The sequence below is a fragment of the Rhinolophus sinicus genome, linkage group LG13, assembly GCF_036562045.2.
Source record: "Rhinolophus sinicus isolate RSC01 linkage group LG13, ASM3656204v1, whole genome shotgun sequence".
Lineage (NCBI taxonomy): Eukaryota > Metazoa > Chordata > Mammalia > Chiroptera > Rhinolophidae > Rhinolophus > Rhinolophus sinicus.
The window spans coordinates 48,823,143-48,841,971 of record NC_133762.1 but is presented as its reverse complement, the minus strand read 5'-3'; the positions used below and the strand labels follow the sequence as shown (position 1 = coordinate 48,841,971).

At 40.7% G+C, this 18,829-nt stretch overlaps 1 pseudogene; it reads right to left on the bottom strand.

Moving 5' to 3' along the window:
• Positions 1-17,299: 17,299 nt before the first annotated feature.
• On the bottom strand, positions 17,300-18,131 carry LOC109449016 (large ribosomal subunit protein eL29; annotated as a pseudogene).
• Positions 18,132-18,829: the final 698 nt, after the last annotated feature.

The window sequence follows — 18,829 nt, the reverse complement described above, 5'->3', positions numbered from 1 at the left end:
GGGGGACGGGCAATAGTAGAAGAGGGTAAAGGGGGTCAAATATATGGTGATGGAAGGAGAACTGACTCTGGGTGATGAACACACAGTGTGATATATAGATGATGTAATACAGAATTGTACACTTGAAACCTATGTAATTTTACTATCTTTTGTCTCCTCAATAAATTTTAATTAAAAAAAGGATTAAGGTGCTTGTGCTGCTATACCAACTACTCCAGCAGGCCACAGACAGTCACTTCCAATAGCTAAGGGCAGAATTGCCCTGGAGAAGAGTGCACATGTGGATCCCAGCAGACAACACCAAAAGCATCCAGGAGTTAGGTGTGCTCACCTCCAAAGAGAGCTCCAGAGATATTTGAGTGGGGCCCCAGAAGCATTTCCTGCCATATTCTGCTGAGAGAAGTGGTTCCATGCTGTTCTAGGGCATGAAGAGTCAGTTTTATGCCCACCTCATTCCCTTTTACTTATACAGACCTGTTGGGTCAACAGTCCATAGGATGGGCAAAAATCTGTCTGAACCAGTGAAGCGTTCACTATCTGGGCCAATCAAATTGTGTCTCATCAAATAGTTGGCATCTAGATGAGAAGCAGTTGGGTTCAGAATGTTAGGTCTCAGATGTCACCTGCCTTACGTTAATGGATGATCCTGAGAATGAAATCCCATTGCTTGCTCCTGCTGAGAGGCAAATTAGGTGATCCCATTTCAAATAGCCTTTTGCTTCTAGTCCCCATAAGGCTCAATCCTTGTAACCTGGTTTGGGGGAAACTCCTGAAAATTGTACTTGCTTTGTTTCCATGTTATTCTTACAATTAATTTTCATTACTTGAGTTGACCTGGACGGGTCTCTGCATCTTACACCTAAAGGGACTGTCAGTGTAAAATGGTGGGCCAGATAATCTGGAAAAAAAAGAATTTGGACATTGTGTAAATGGATGTGAGGGTTAGAACTCCCCAAATAATCCATTTATTTAAATAGAAACATCAATACTTTAACTTAAGACACAGATTCATGGTTGAATCTTCAGGTAATCCAGAGAGATTAGGTAGCCATTTTTTTCAATTATCCTTCCGATGTGTCCATTCATTTATTTATGGGAGAAATATTAATTGAGCACATGTTATTTTCCAGGCATTGTGCTACATGCTTGGGTTTCAATAATCAGCAAACCTAGACATATTAGATGCTTTCAAAGATCCTCTAGTCCAGGTATGGAGATAAACTATCAGATAATAATCCAACTGAGAGATTAACTACATGCTGAAACAAGAACTCTGAAGGAGAAGAAATCAGTTTAAGGTTATGCTCTAGAAGACGGAGTTAAGAAGAGCTGTCTTTTAGGAATTGACAGGAGTTGATATGAAGGGTAAGTATGGGTTTAGAAATTTTGTTTTTGGATAATGAGAGTATCACTTTGTGGTTTAGAGGACAGATGGGGAGGAGTAGAAAAGTGGAGGTAAACTCGCACAGCATGTGAGCATCAGATGAGTCTTGTTGGTCTACAATGGACACATTGATCATGAAAAAAGAGAAGGACTTATGAAAGAGTTATTAAAGAGATAAAATCTGCAGAGCTTGGGTGATGAATTAGCGATCAGGATGAGAGAGGTAGATGTTCATAATAATGCCTAGGTTTCTGGTTTGTTTGACAGAAAGAATGGTGACACCTTTCCCTGAGATAGAAAACTCTGAAGGAAGCCTAGCTTTGGGTAGCAGGCATGTGAAGTTAGCATGAATCATGGATTCAGTCTTTATCATGTTAACTTTGAGGGGTCTCTGATTGAGATTACTGAGCTACACCATAGATAAACAATCTTGGCGAAAGATTAAATGTTGTGACATATCTGTGTATATATGTTATCTGAAACCAGGGGCATGGATGGAAATGGATAGGGAGATAATAGCAAGGACAATGTCTTCAGAAATGACAGTGGTTAAGGGTCTCTGAATGAAGAGGATCCTACAAATGAAACAAATGGAGAGATTAAAGAGTAAGGAGGAAGCTCAGGGAATCCTCATATGGAATTCAAAGGAATTGAGGTGTCAACAAGAAGAGAGGGTTTGAATCCAATTCTGATGAAAAATCAAATACGGTGAGCTCTGACGTGTTCAGTGGATTTAGATACATGGAGGTTGATTGATGGTGAGAGAAGATAGATTGAATTAGATTGAGGAGTAGGCCAAGCTAATAGAAATGAATAGAGAGCATTTCTTTGAAAAGTTTTAGTGTAAACAGAGTTTGGGTACCATTTAAATTAATAGCAAATAATTCTGACCAGTGGCCAAGTATTTCAAGATCTCAATTAAGCATTATGGGGGGCTTAAAGTGTAAGATGGATGATAAGGTGTTATCTTTGTCCTCAAGAAAAATAAGAAAAATGCAATTTAGTTTTGGACATAAGACATGTAGCCCTGATGGGGATATAGAAAGAATTCATGAACAGATGAAAGAACATATTTATTGAGTCTTTACAACATTTCAGGCATACAATTTTGTTTAATACAAATAACCTTGTGGATTTGGTAGTTAGCATATTTGTATGATAAAAGGGATACATATTTAATGTGAATAATTTTAGAAATTCTAGGTAAGGAAATGAAAGCAATATTACCTTCTACACCGATATAAACATGATTTGATGTATTTCCTTTTAATAATGTTCTCAGAAAGTTTAAGTCATTTTCATAGTGCCACTCAATTATAGGTTGAGAAGTCAGGATTTGAATGTTATTCTGTCTGATTTTAAAATTCCAACCATACTGCCTGATAGATGCATTCATAAATGTAAAAATACCTGCTAGACAAGTTGTATAAATTAGACATTTCTAAGAAAGAGGAGAATTTTGAATGAGGAGTGTCAAAAAAATTCACCCAGCAGCTGGGGTGTGAGCTGGGTCTTAAAAGACAAATAGGATATAGATTGGGGACAGAAAACTACATTCTTCAGGCCAAATCCAGCCCACCCCTATTTCTGTACAGTCCATGAGCTAATAAGGTTTTCACGTTCTTAAATGTAAAATGTAAACAAGAAAAAAATAAAATGTAAACAAGACTATTAGCCTTTCAGTAGGAATAGTTGGATTTTGCCTCTTGGTCCACAAAATCTAAACTACTTTGTATCTCACTTTTAATAGAGAAAGCTTGCTGACCTCCCATTTAGAGAAATGTATGAGGAATGGGGCCCCAGGTGAAGACAATGCCCTGAGCCCAAGTCTAGAGAAATAAAACACAGCAGGTATTCTGGGGAAAGGGAGTGAACCAACTGGGAAGGAATGTGACAACCGAACTGTCTGCTGTGGTCAGACTCTAGAATTCCCTCATTACCAGGAAGTAAATTAGTTTGGTTAATATTTTGTTACATAAATATTTGCATAATTATCTATCCAGATAGATTTTGAAGTTCTTCTGAGCAGCAATCATCTTTTTCTTATCTATGTGCCCTCAAAGAGTCTTTTTTTTTTTTTTTTAATTTATTGGGGTGACAATTGTTAGTGAAATTACATAGATTTCAGGTGTACAATTCTGTATTACATCATCTATAAATCCCATTGTGTGTTCACCACCCAGAGTCAGTTCTCCTTCCATCACCATATATTCGATCCCCCTTACCCTCATCAACCACCCCCCACCCTCCTTACCCTCTGGTAACCACTATACTATTGTCTGTGTCTATGAATTTCTGTTTCTCATTTGTTTGTCTTGTTCTTTTGTTGTTTTTGGTTTATATACCACATATCAGTTAAATCACATGGTTCTCTACTTTTTCTGTCTGACTTATTTTGCTCAGCATTACACTCTCAAGATCCATCCATGTTGTCACAAATGTTCCTATATCATCTTTTCTTACCACCGAATAGTATTCCATTGTGTATATATACCACATCTTCTTTATTCATTCATCTATCGAAGGACATTTTGGTTGTTTCCATGTCTTGGCCACCGTAAACAAAGCTGCAATGAACATTGGAGCACACGTGTCTTTATGTGTAAATGTTTTCAGGTTTTTTGGGTAGATACCCAGGAGAGGGATTGCTGGGTCATATGGTAATTCTGTTCGTAATTTTTTGAGGAACCTCCACACTGCCTTCCATAACGGCTGCACCAGTCTGCATTCCCACCAACAGTGTATGAGGGTTCCTTTTTCTCCACAGCCTCTCCAACACTTGTTACTATTTGTCTTGTTGATGATAGCCATTCTGACTGGGGTGAGGTAATATCTCATTGTGGTTTTGATTTGCATTTCTCTGATGATTAGTGATGTTGAGCATTTTTTCATATGTCTATTTGCCATTTGTATGTCCTCTTTGGAGAAATGTCTCTCCAGGTCCTCTGCCCATTTTTCAATTGGGTTGTTTGTTTTTTTGTTGTTGAGTTGCATGAGTTCCTTGTAATTTTTCGATATTAGCCCCTTATCGGAGGCACTGTTTGCAAAAATCTTCTCCCATTTAGTTGGTTGCCTCTTTATTTTGTCGATGGTTTCTTTTGCTGTGCAGAAGCTTTTAAGTTTCATATAGTCTCATTCGTTTATTTTAGCTTTTACTTCCATTGCCTTTGGAGTCAAATTCATAAAATGCTCTTTGAACCCGAGGTCCATAAGTTTAGTACCTCTGTTTTCTTCTATGCAGTTTATTGTGTCAGGTCTTATGCTAAAGAGTCTTACACATGGCTGGTCACAGCTACAAGCTTAGTCAATGCTAGCTGATAAACAGCCTCATGCCATGTAGGCTGCTAGTTAGGACCAAGCTTTTAATCATCACCAGAATCCTTTCCTCTCTGTCCTTTCCATGAGAGGATCTACTGTTCGTCAGTGAGCATATGCAGACAGGCACAGCCTTCCCTCAAACAGAAAACTGAGGGACAACAAACAAAATGCACCCTTCAATTGTAGCAAACGGTGGGAGGATGCAGCTGAGTGAAATTCCCCAGCAAATTCTTGTGACTGATGTGCACCTAAGAAATATTGACAAGAGAAACGGTTGTCCAATTTGAGTGTGCAAGTGTGATCTTCTAGCTGGATTATGCTATTTTAAAACAAGACGGCCCTGCCCACGCTGGAAATAAGCTTGCAATAAATTCTGTTCGGAGCCCAAAGTTGAGCCCGGAGACCCCGAGAGGCATAATCAAGGCCATGATTGATGAGATGTCAGGGACTCTGAGTCACAGCGTGTGACACATCCAGTCACCAAGGGTCTGAGTGTTTGTCATGTCACAGCACATGCTGCTGACTGATACCTGGGAGAGGGATGCGCCTGACAAGGCCATCCCATCCCCCAGCGCCCAGGCAAGTGCTGGGAGGAAGGCAGCGGGCATCTGCCAGCGGAAAAGGCAAAATGGAGTCATGCAGGGGAAAGCAGCATGGGGTGGGGGAAGATGGCACATTCCCGATGCAAGGAGGGGAAAAACAGGTGCTCCCAAGAAGGCAGCCGCTGCTCCCCGGGGCCTGGCAGCCTGCCACACTGCAGAGCTGAGCACACGCCGCCTCTTGGCAGCCGCATAACCACCACTGTGAAGCATTCTGTCCCCTCGCAGCTCTGCCCTCCGAAGGACTAGAAGGCCTCCAGGAGGCCGAGATAAACCGACAAGCAGCATTGTTTTCCAGGAGAGGGGAATGCATTTTTCCCCCACACCAAATGATTTTTAAGATCCTTGTCCTGTCCTCCCATCCTGCAGTTAAGGATTGACTTGCCAGCTAATGTCAGATTGCTTTTCCTCTTGGCATTTGAGAGGCATGGATTGTTCTACCGTTTTCTCTTTCCTCTGCCAAACTTGCCTCTGAGGCTCTCTGGGAGGGTATTTGTAACTCCACAGTTCAGTTTGAGGAAGGAAAAAAGGAAGGCAATTCTCCAAAACAATAATGTGTTTTAACAAAGTATTATTATGTAAATCAAGCTAATGTCTCTAAATTCATTAGGTGTGTTGGTGGGTTAGTCACCTTGGAGGGCCTCGTGGAAATTGGCAGACATTTCCCTGATCCAGGCTGTGCTGATGACCTTTATTGCTGATGACCTTTATTTCTGCCCCTGACCATATGCCCCATACAATTCCCTTGGGAGGGGCCACCAAGCAGATCCTGGCTTATCAGAATCCCAGAGGGAGAGTGCCCACGGAAAATGCATACCTTTTGTACCTTCTTGTACTGACATGCCCCTTTCAGCTATCCCCTGCCCCATGTCAAATCCCCAAAGCTAGTACCAGATGAACCAGAAAGGAAACTGAAGCCACCAAAACAATACTCGGTGGAGAGTTTCACAGTCATTTCTCAGACCTGAGACTCCAGGAACTAAACATGGGGAAAGTTAAGACAGATGGTTTCCATCTTTGCTGCTTTTTGGAATTTGGCAGCGAGTAAAGACAGCCCCTTTTTCTAGCTTCAGACAGAAAGCTGGGAAAGTTGGGCAATAGGTCTTCAAAGACACTTTCCTACCTGTTCCCTCCCACATGCCAGAGGGGTCCGGTCAGCCAAAGAACATGCAAGGTTGAGTGAACATCTAAGGAGGACTGTGCCTTAGGAAGCTGGGCCATCAGCAGAGCCTGCCAAGGTTGTACATTCATCATCTAAACTTTTATTTTCTTCCCAATTTTGCTAATTTATTAAAGCATAATTTACATACACTAAAATGCACAGATTTTTAAGTATATGAATCAGTGAGTTTTGACAATAACTCCACCCATCACGATAGAGAACAAGATGCACATATACCCGTCATTTCAACAAATCCCTGCATGCCCTTTTGCTTCACTTGCTCACCCATCAGAGGAATCCACTGATCTATTTTCTACCACTATAGTTTGCATTTTCTATAGTGTCATATAAATGAAACAATATAGTATATAGTCTTTTTGGTCTGGCTTTGTTTGCTTAGAACAATGTTTTTGATGTTCATCTCATAGGCAATATCAATAGCACGTTATCAGTCGCCTGTTCCATTTTATTAAGCAGCATTCCATTGTATGCCTATACCACAACTTGTTTATGCCTTTATCTGTTGATAGACATTTGAGCTGGTCCAATTTGTCGTTCTTATGGATAAAGCTGTACTGAAAATTCGTATATATTTCTTTGGATTGATATGTTATTTCTCTTGGGTAAACACCTAGGAGTGAAATTCTTGAGTCATAGGGTAGGTGAACGAACTTAACATTATTGGGAACCAAACAATTTTGCAAAGGAATGATATCACTTTTCACTCCTTACAGCAGTGCTTAAGAGTCCCATTTGATCCACGTCCTTTCCAGTCCTTGGTATTGCTAGTCTGACTTGCTTTAGCTATTATACTGGGTGAGAAGTCGTATCTTGTTTGTAGCTAAACTTTTTTCTAACAAGTCACTGTCCTGGCCATGATAATGCTGAATTCTAAGGGACTTTTCGCTGAGCAGTTAAAGGTAGGAACTGCCATAGGAAGAAGATTTCTCTTAAGAGTCAGTCTACGTTTTTAAAAGAAAACCTCCAAGCAACAAATTGAGTTCAAAATTCTTCCCCAGAAGTCTATTTCCTTAACAGCTGTTTATAAATATTTACCTTCTCATTTTTAATGACAACAACACATACAGCACAAATACCAGGCACTTCAAATTATAAATATTTATCACAGAGGTTGCCAGTTGTTTTTATGTAGGACACAGAGAACTCCACATCTCCACCTACAGGTCAATGGAAAGATTTTCTGGGTGAATAAGTGGTTAAGAACAGATGCCCAAGAAAATAAACTTCCTTGGTTTGAGTCTTATCTTTCTCTGCTGAGGTGTGTGTGTGTGTGTGTGTGTGTGTGTGTGTGTGTGTGTGTGTAAGGCAAATTATTTTGCCTCTCTAATGGACCATAATATCCTCCTTTATACACTGCTCCAATAATAAATCTACCTCCTGGAGTTGTTACGAGTATTAAGTGACAATGCATCTCAAACATGAAGCCCACTGTCTGGCACATAGTAAACGTATAATAAATTCAAAACACTTATAAAAGCAAATTTGCAAAAAAGATTTACCTTCTCTCATCTTCCTTTTCTCCATCTAACACAACTATGGTGCTGGTTTGGTATCTTTAGGGCCACCCAGAACTACTGTGCTGGGTTTAAGGGTCAATAGGCAGCTGATACATGACATAATTTTAGGCTTCTAAAGAAACTTTCTATGAAGAACTGTATCTCTAGAGAATAGGACCTGAACAGATTTGTGAAGCCCTGGACATTTCGTGCAAAGTGTGCACTAAATTGCATAGGAATATATATATATTTGCTGGGATCTATAGTTTGCAACAGAATCTCAAAGAGGGCTGGGATCGCAGACCCTTTTGGAGCCACTGCAAAAGAAGGAATGGCCATCAGAGGGTATGGAACAGATTTTTGGAAAAGAGCAGGTTAGTATTGAGTTTCAGCTCTGCCACATATCAACTAATTGTTTCTGACAAAGTTAATCACTCTAAAAAGTTTCCACATTTTTAATAGAAATAATAATATCTTGTATCTTATAGGGTTACTGAGAGGTATAAAAGAATGATATAATTTGCACCTGGGAACTGGCACCCAATAAGTGCCAAACAAATGTTAGTTTCCTTTTCCTCCATCAATCTAGCTTCTTAATGATAGAAGTCCTCCCATGATGCTCTTTTCCTTCTATGCAGTGTTACGTAGACTTAGCTTGTTAAATTGCAAATGACTTTAGGAATGGCAATATATCAAGCTTCTTTAGCCATTCTCACCTTAGTCTGAATGCATCAGATTGTTTCTTTAAAACAGAATTTTGTATAAGGTATCAACAGACCACAAAATAGAAAATATAAGAAGGTAAAATTATCAGACATTTTATGATTAGACATTTTCCTTTAACCATAGTAGTGAAGTGATTGATAAAGTCCAGGACTCCTCCTTTGCATTTCTGTATCTTCCTGCATTTTTAAACTCTCTACTCATAGTAGCTCAAAGATTTTTTGTCTTTAGATATCAGAATCCCCTCCTCTTTTAACTCAGGTGTCAGCAAATTATGGCACATGGACCAAACCCAGCCTATGGCCTGGTTTATAAATAAAGTTTTATTGGAACACAGACACATCCATTTGTTTACATATTATCTATAGCTGCTTTTTCACCATAAGGAATTGCTCAGTAGTTGTAACAGAGACCTCATGGCTTGCAAAGCCTGAAGTTTATACCATGTGGTTTTTTACAGAAAATCTTTGACTCCTTATTTAAATCCACATCTAGTTTCCCCTTGACACTTTGGGGATATGGGAGAAGGCAAGGGGATTCAAATGTCCTTGAGACATGGTAGAGAGGCTGGTCAGAGGCTGCAATCCCCTATTGGAACAGATCTAAGTCCAAAGTCGATTACTTTATCATAACTGATAATTGAGGACTTATTTAGGACTTTCTGCTTATTTAGGACTTTAAGATCTTACCAAAATCAGAAAGAAAAACTAGTTGGAGCAAAAAGAACTTCAAAAACAGTGGGTTTCAGAGAACTTATTTCTTTTGAACTTTTATTTTGTTATATCTTACATAAATCTCCTAAAAGAGTTTAAGAACTATAAATCAGGGACTGAATATAAGAAAAAAATAAAGATGCCAACATAAACTATGTGGGAAGGACAGAATGAAATTTAAAGAGTGAAAAATTTTAAGGAATTATATATAATTTGAGCTGAACATCTACCCATTAAATGACTGTGAAACAATGATAATTAAATCACTGGCAAAAAAGAGGGGAGCTTTTCTGATGGAAAGAAGGTATTGGGGGAGGAAGATAAAACAGGTTCAACTTTAACAAACGTTACCTCAAAGAAATCTAGGTCTCTGATTCAAAAGGGTATTTCTTCTTTCTCGAACACGGAGATATTTTGATTCAAATCCGTTGGGGGCTTTGTTTTCATAACTATCCAGAGGAAAAGCAACCAACATATCACTGCTGAATGTGGAAAAAGAAGGGGCTTAGGAAAAATGAGCACTGTGAGGAGGGAAGAAGACAGAGAGGTGACTAAACTGCACAGGTAAGTCTGCCAACCATAGCAGAGCTGGCCTAGGGAAGGGACGATACATAGAGAGATAGGGACTCACAGGAACTGTCTTCTAAAACCACATATAAGGATTAGTAAAAGGATGGATGGATATCGGGAAAGGCCAGGGATTCAAAAGTGACTTTTCCTTAGGAATTTATAAACTCTGAAATTCTCTGTAGGCAGTGACTGAGAAGTCTCCATCTCTGCATTTCCTTACACTGTGGTGGATGAATGGAGGATGCAGCTTGAAGTTTCCCTTCCTTTTCTCCCAATGAGACAAGGGTGAGAGCAAATGTAGAGTTCATTTAGCTAAGGTGAAGCCAAGTTTGTCTTCTTGATTTAGATTCTGTGAGAGGAACTACTGCACATGGAGAGAGAGAAAGAAACAGATTAATACTATGAAAATGCAAAGACTCTTAGGATTGGGTTTACATTCATTTTAGGTTCCCTTTATTGAGGGGGACTCTCAGGGGAGATGTGGGTGGGAGAAGTGAGGGCAGCAAGTCAATTGAGAGGAAGGGGTCAAAGAAGGATATGGGTCTAGCTTTAAGTCTCATCTGACCATGAGCTACGGAGCATGAATTGCATCACAGAGTAATTCCCATCTTGAGGCAAGGGACAACCAATTTGTACCTGTACCCTAAGGCCATAGGTTGAAATCATTGGCTAGAGGCCACTCTCAGGGGGTTGTGGAATAACATACCTGCCTAATTATCTCACTCCCTACTTATCTACAGGTGAAGTAACTTCAGTCGTGTAGAGTCAATTACAGATAGAGGGCTACTCTGAGCCATAGCAGCTAATACAGTAGCTGGGGAAATGGCTAAAACAGCCTATCAAAGGCGGTTTGGGTGGGACACCAATAGCACTTACCATATAGGCTAAGGTTTGACCACTTAAAATAAATGAATAGGTGACCCAGTATTTGATATAATGGAGGGAGTCACTAGAGTTTGGATGAGGGTGGAGCAGTGTCCCACACATTTGACTCATGGCAGGGGATGGAATCAAGAAACATTCTATTCTCTTCCATCTAACCAAAGCATCGCCCTTTCTCACCTATCTATGTATTAATACATAGAATACCTGCATTACATCATTTATTTGGTGTACATTGTTTTTCTTCAGATGACAAAATTGAATATGCATTGAAGCAAAGCAGTAGAAAGTATTACTAACATTACTACTTGGGTGTAGGTCCTAGGAATATTTTTATCTTTATAGATGTAAATGTAGTTTCTCTTTTTCTAAAAGAAGGAAAACTATTCACCTTCACATGTTTCCTTTAGTTGAGATGAAAGTTAACACCATTCTTATTTACTTTTGCTCCTTTTAGAAATGGTATTTTTCTATTTTATACTTAATTGTAAAGTGGTACCATGAAAAATTCTATTCAAAATAAAAATGAATTGCAGTTGCCTTCTTTATTTCATCGATATGAAAATGCATGTTTCTCCACATTCTAATATTACCAAAATCATGATGCATCTTGCTTCTTACAACCCATGTGGGTCAGGTGAAAGTTGGGTCCTGGCAATGCTGCCTGTGCTTGTGAAAACATGGTCACCGGCTTTATGTATCATGTCGATGCTACGTTCTGTTCAGTTGTCCTGAATACTGTGCTATTGAAATGAAATATGTTAAAGGTAGAAATACACAAGACTAGAGCTCTGGGGTATAAATTTGATATTAACCAAGCAAATATTGGACATCGGAGGAATGAATGCAATTCCATATTTTCTTGCAAAGCCATACAAACTGCTGTGAGTCAATAAAGAAAGGAGGATACTCACAAGTAGAATAGTAATGTGTTGTTACTGAGCGCCACGCGAAAGCATATCAACCAGTGCAACTGAAGTCAGGAGAAATGGTTACATCCCTTGGAATACGGGAAAATAAATAAATAAAGCCACAAGAAGCTGAAGTGACCAATGCACGCATTGCATAGCACTGTCATAAAGGCATTATGTTAGTTTAATTCTCAGCATGTTTTCTTTTTATTGGTACAAGTGCATTTTATAATTAACAGAACCTAACATTTCGTGAAATGTGGTGCCAGGTATTGGCATAATTATTCTTAGGAGGAATTATTTTGGAAAATAACTTGATGGGGCATGCAATCAGTATGATGAAATCGTAAGGAATGTACCTAAAGTAAATGAGGGTAGATTTGTTTAGGTGCCGCAGCAAAGAAGAATAGAACCTGGGAGCATCTCAGGGGGATTAGGGACAGGGCTTCTGATAGCGTTTAGACTTTGGATGGATCTAAGGAGGAATTTAGGAAGCAGAGGCTGGTTCTATATTAGATACTATCAAGAAATTAGAGCAAGTTTTATCTAGGAGGCAGGAAGACCAAGATGAGGCTAGGATTGTCACTTGTAAAGAATACCAGTTACTCATGGTAGTCAAAAGGGAGGCTGTTTGTTGGGTCATTGTGGTTATGGAGGGGCCTCTGTCCTGTTGCAGATGTGAACATGATGTGGCCTCATCCGAACAATACTTACATTCAGTTGGAAACACCATGTTCTGGCTACCCGTGAGGTGTGAGTAGAGTATGTGAAAAATTCACTGGACTTGGAGCTGCAAGTTTGGGTTAAAGGCCTCACATTTTTTGGATATGGGAATTTGCTCAGTTTTCATCACCTTTCTGAACTTTGGTTTCCTTAACTATAAAATGGATCTACTCATATGTACTTGAAATGGTTGGTGAGAAGATAAAATGGGAGTATGTACGTAAATGACAAAACTAGTAAGCAAAAAAACAACAAAAAAAAGTTGATTCCCTCTAAGTCATTTTGGACAGAAGCTCCAAGATGCTGGAGGACCCCAGACCTGGAGTAGAGGTAGGGAAGTTTGGGAGGATATAAACTTTGGGCTGCTAGGAGATTTCCCTGCTGTAGAAGAGCAAATTCAGGAGCAGAAGGGCCATGAGGCTTGCATACAGCTGGAGAGTCAAGAGCCTGCCTAACGCATCTGAGATCACGTTCTCCCAGAAGCAGACCGTGAGTCAAACATTCCTGTGCAAGTGATTTATCAAAAAAGGGCTCCCTGGAGAGGCCAGTAAGCAATGGTGGGAAGCAGGAAAGGGAGAGGGAGGAAGCCAAGCATGGGTGTGATTTCAAGTGAAGCCTCAGCCACAGTTTGAACTTGCGAGGGACTCTGGAGCATAAGTTACACTTCTGAGTTTGTCCACCCTCAAGGCAAGCAGCTGGGCTTTTGTACTTCTGCAACAGCCAGTCATTAGCTGTAGGCTCCTTTGTGGGGCAGCGTCAAGGCAGCTGCAATGCCCACAGTGGCAGGAGGCAGCCACTAGTAGTAGCAAAGCTTGTGAATGCTGGGAGAAGGAGTGCATTGCCAGTGAAAGTGCTATGAGAACATCTGGATGAGGCATCAACAGTGTCCATCTGGGCTGGGGAAACAACTTCAAATGGGACTTTCCTGGATGTCGTATGTGTGGAAGTCTTCTCTAGCCCCTCAGTCCTGTTGTGACATCCTCGATTATCACGCTCACCTGAAGAAGCCACTCTTCCTCCATAATCTGTCATTTCCTGGTGCATAGCACTAATGGAAAGGCTAGCATTTCAGATGAAATATGTCAGAGAAAATATTTAAAACATGTCATTTGTGTCTGATGTGTCACTGGAGTGTGGCATGCCTACAGGAGCCCTTTAGGAGTAATGAGGCACGATGAGCCCTAGCAAATTCATTCTGCAGAGCACAGCTCAAGGACTGAACTAATATTATTACTGACCATAAGTGTTGTTAGGGAGATGTGGAGAAGATGTTAATGCCACTAAGCATTACAATCAAATCTCACCAATGACCAGTGAAGCAAGCTAATAAATTGTAGATTATATGTGACATGCATATTCATTCCTTTAGAAACCCCAGCTTTCTAGCTACAAGAATTTCAAAGGCTTCTGCTACAAGCACTGGGCTTAAAGACACACAGGGGAAAAAATTTAAAAGCTGGTAATTTTCTAAGAATATGCTGAGTCTTCTGCTGTTGTCTCCCTCCCACCTCCCTCCCTCCCTCCCTCCCTTACTTCCCACTAATGAAAATGAAAAAATGAAGTTAAGATGCAGAATTGCTGCTACCGTGTTTCCCCGAAAATAAGACCTAACCATAAAATAAGCCCTAGCATGATATTTCAGGATGACATCCCCTGAACCTAAGTCCCAATGCGTCTTTTGGAGCAAAAATTAATATAAGACCTGGTCTTATTTTCAGGGAAACACGGTAGGTAGAAAACTCCTCAGTGCTAATGCAACACCTCCCTGTTGAATCAGGAGGGGCCAGGAAACCAGAACAGCTTCAGCTATCACTTGTACCACATTGTGTAACATCAGGCACCCCCAGTCTTGTTTCTCTGGCTTTGGGACTTGCCAGGCACATTTTGGAAAAATAAAAAGTCCTTGTCATCAAGAAGGAGGACGCCATGTGTGTGCACTTGTTACAAAATAAATCTGCTCTCACCAAAAACCCATCCAGGAAAATCTAAGGAAAACCCTTCAGGAGAAATATCATTGCACCAGTGATTTTCCTGTTCTGAGGATCTTTCAGAAGGCATAATTTCTTTAGAATTGAGGCATGATTTCCAAAAATTTTACGTTTCTTTAAAAAAGTCCATTTTGGTGGACCTGTCTCCTTACCTCAGGGTTTAAGAGATGGGCTAACAGTATTTTCTATATGCTGTTTAGTCCTCACTGACCTCTTTACCCAAGAAGCTGCTGCCCCCTGGAGTCCGGCAAAGGAATATAGATGTACTCCTACACTTATCCCAACCCACTCTGCTCCCAGGTGAAGTATATGTACTGGAAAATAGTAACTCAGGCTTTTCTTTGGCCAATAATTAAGCCTTCACATAACAATGTTCTTACAATCCATTTTCCTGTTCCTACTCACCTTTTTATAGATGAGAAACTCAAGTTCAGAAAGAGAACCAGATTGCCACGAGCCTCTGCAAGCGGGCAGCACTGCTGGAAGAGTTGTGACTTCCAGTAACGAGAGCCTAAAGTTTAAGCCAGAGGATACTGCTTCTAGCTCTGGCTCCTCCAGACATCAGGGATATGGATTTTGAGAAGAATAGGTTTGGAGACCTCTTGTTCCACAGCAGCAGTTTCACATGTGACCTCGTTTGTTAGCACAAGAGAAGAGAACCCCAACTTACATTCTGAGTATGGGGAAAATTTTCCTAGAACCTCTCTTGGATTTTCTCCAAAGTGAAAGCTAACCTTCTCAGGCCCACGTTTGGTCCTTTCCAGGAGTGTCTCAACAGTCTAGGTTCATGTCCCAGGAGATGAGTCATGTGGGTCTAGAGCACTGATTCTCAACCGTCCATTTTCCTCCAGGAGCCCTTGGCAGATAGAGCTCTACGGCTCATTAGGCAATTATTGGTGGGAGAGGGACCTTATCCAGTTATCACAGAAGCCAGGGGATGTTTACATGGAAAGAGGAAAGGAGGGGGGGGAGGGGAGGGGAGGGGAGGGAAGGGAAGGGAAGGGAAGGGAAGGGAAGGGAAGGGAAGGGAAGAGAAGGGAAAGTCTCCGCTGATTCTTGCTTTTTTTACCTCCAGAATTATTAATTCAACATGGAAGCATAACTCTTAAATATCAGAATGAGTAATTAACTGCTTAGTATTTTAGAAGTGGTGGGAATCTCTTCTCCTATTAAATATTGGGTGAACATCTTCATGGAAATTAAATATTTCCTCTTCCATCTTTCCTTTCTGTTTTCTTTCCCTCCCTCCTGCCCTTCCTCCTTTCCTCCTTTGTTTCTTTCATCTTTCTTCTAGCAAAGGATACTGTTGGGTTAATTAGCATTCTAACTCCATCTTAGCTAGAGTAGATGAGTTGGCAACAGTGAGCTCTGGGGAAGAGAATGTGGATACCACGTACTGAGTAGCTCTATCTCAATCCCCCTGCTGACTGAGAGCAACCCATAAAGTAGAAGGCACTGAAAAAGAGCACAGGGAAAGCAGAGACTGTAAATTGTTAGAAGCAAAATACCTAAGTCCCTTTGTACCTCTTTCTTACAAGAATACTACCAGCAAAGTACCTGACTATGCAATTTAAATTTGTTATGTTTTATAACTTTCTAAATATTCCTTACTAAAGCTTAATTTTGTAGGCAAAAGAATTGAGCCTTAAAAACAATGAAAAACTTTCATTCATTCATTTTGAAAATATTTGATGGATTTTGTTATTGATACTTAATTGTCACAACAATAATTCCAAATGTTTATCCCATTTTTAGCAAGTCATCATCACATACCGTAGATGAAGGAAAACTGATAGGTCTTAATATCTGAATGATTTGGGATGGAAAGGAGAGAGAAAATGAAACATAAAAAATTAAAATAAGTTTTTAACAAGAGTCAAAGAGGATCCCAAAGTTTCATTATGACCCATGAATCAATGACTGTTGGTAACTCCTAAGGGCACACTTTCAGAAGCAGGAAGCAGGAAAGATGGTTAGTAAGGAAAGGATTTCTGTGGTCCAGGCCACATATTTAAGAAGTTTGCCTTCTTAAGGATGAACATAAATATGGAAGCTTGAAAGTGACAAAAAATGAACTGGCACTATAAGAGAACAGATTTGCCAGTTGGGAGGTCTATGGATAGAGCTGGGCTTCCTGTTACTCACTGGTCTTGACTTCCTGTTAAAACTCTATGGTCCTAACTTCCTGTGGGGAGGGGCAGGGCGGTGATATATATCGCACCTACCTTAGAAGGGGTACAGGATGCTGCATGTGGGTGGCCGGCCAGAGGTGCATGTTCTCTCACTGCTCTGGTGGTTTTGCTTTTTCCTTTTCCCGAATAAACTCTTTTGGCGGACTTCCTGGAAAATTATTTTGTCCAGTCAACAAAAGGGACAGAGAGAAAATGGGAGGTTGTATACATGCTTGGATAATTTTATCTGCCATTCATTTATTTTTGTTGTATGTCAGGCTAATACTGGATACCGGAGATATAGCAGTGAAAACAACAGACATAACTATCACCTTTATGAGGTATATCACCTTTTTAAAGTTTAGCTAGTCACACAAATGCATATTTATTGTAGTAACTATTTTGCATAGGGTCACATGCCACAGTTTGTTACAAAGGTGAGCAAGATATAGAACTACCGTCAATCAGTTTACAGTCTAAGTCAATAGAAAATATAAATATCAATTCTTTTTTTTTTTTCCTGCCTCAGGCTTATTTGTACAAATAGCACAGGAGGACACCAGTCCACCAGCCCCATGCAGACAGCAGCCCAAGGGTCACACCAATCCTCTTGTCTTCACGTTGGCAGACAGAGGCTTCTACTCTGGAGCCTTCGTGGGAGCCTGGGTACCTTTGAGAGCTGGAGGCAGAGATGCAGCTGCAGCTAGGGCCTTGGTTTGAGCCTTGGCCTTGGACTTTGGCCAGCAGAGCCTGAGACCCTTGGCAATGTGGGCTCGAGCACATTTCCCAAGTGTGGGGACAAAGCCCCGGAGAGCAGTTTCCAGGCTCTCGGCCTCACATGGAGGGGTGCTGGCTCGGGTAGTAGATGGCCGTTGGCTGTGGCTAGTTGGCCGTCAGCTGTAGCTGTAGCTGTTTAGCCAATTGGACACTGATATAACTGCCGCGGCTGCGCTGGGGAGGGGAAGTTGGTCAGTTGGCAGAAAATAGGACAACAGGTCGCACGTCGTGTGAACCCAGCCTCCAGTGAGACTATAGTGGTATGACTCCCCTACCTATGGCTCCGTGGGTGTTCCTTTTTTGGCCTCACCATGTCCTGTGTTCTTATGTGGGGAGCGGGAGCTGAGACCCCGCAGGCCGCCCTGCAGGACACCAAGCTTGGGGTAGGCGATGTGGGCAAGTCAGCTGATCTTGTGGCTGCTGCCCTTTGGGATCTTGGGCTTGACTTCCTTGGGCTTTATGAGGGGGGCTTGATAGCCTCAGCCCATGCAGCCATGGTCTTGGCATTGTTGGCTTGCATCTTCTTCAGGCCCTTCTTATTGTGCTTCTTTGCAAAGCACATGTTCCTCAGGAACTTGGAACTTGGTCCCCCTCTTAAGAGATTCATTATCTTGGTGACTGGGGTTTCTTGATGCCATTTCTGTGCCATTTTCAGGAGTGGTTGTACGTGGTGTGGTTCTTGGACTTGGCCATGTCTGTACCCAAGCCCATAGCTCCCAAACTGCTGGAAACAGAAGAGAAAAAGCTGAACTCAATTCTTAAACTTATGCAGCGCCTTCACTTATAGTATCTCAAAGACTCTTCACAAAAATCTTGTGAAGAATTTGGATAAGGATTATACCAATTCATTATTATTATTTCTTAATAATTGAGGAATAAAACTGGGGCACAATGGATTTTAGTGATTTACCCAAGTACACAAAGAATGGGAGGAATGCTGGGCTGGCTCTGACTTCCTCTTTTCTTTAAATTATGCAGTCTCCCTTCGGCAAGAGTTCAAATTCAAAATTAACAGATAAATAAAATTCTAAAAATATTCCTAAGGCTATTTAAAAAAATCACTTGGGTCAGAAAACAATCTTGTTTGTTGTAAATAAGGTAAGGAATCATGATAGAGGAGGCTGGAATGCAAAATTGAGTAATTTGCATAGAAGCACACTCTGTTTCTAAGTGTTTATGGAATTTATAGGCACAGTAGGGGAGTCCATGTATCTCAATGGAAAAAGTTTGGGATTTTGAGTCCGATAATTTGAGTTTAAATCCTGATCTTGAACTTACTAGTTGAAAGACTTCAAACTAGTAATTCACTCTCAGAGCATGGTGAAGATTAAATGAGACACTATATATATAAAGCACCAATTACTAATAAGTATTGCATATAACTCTTATTT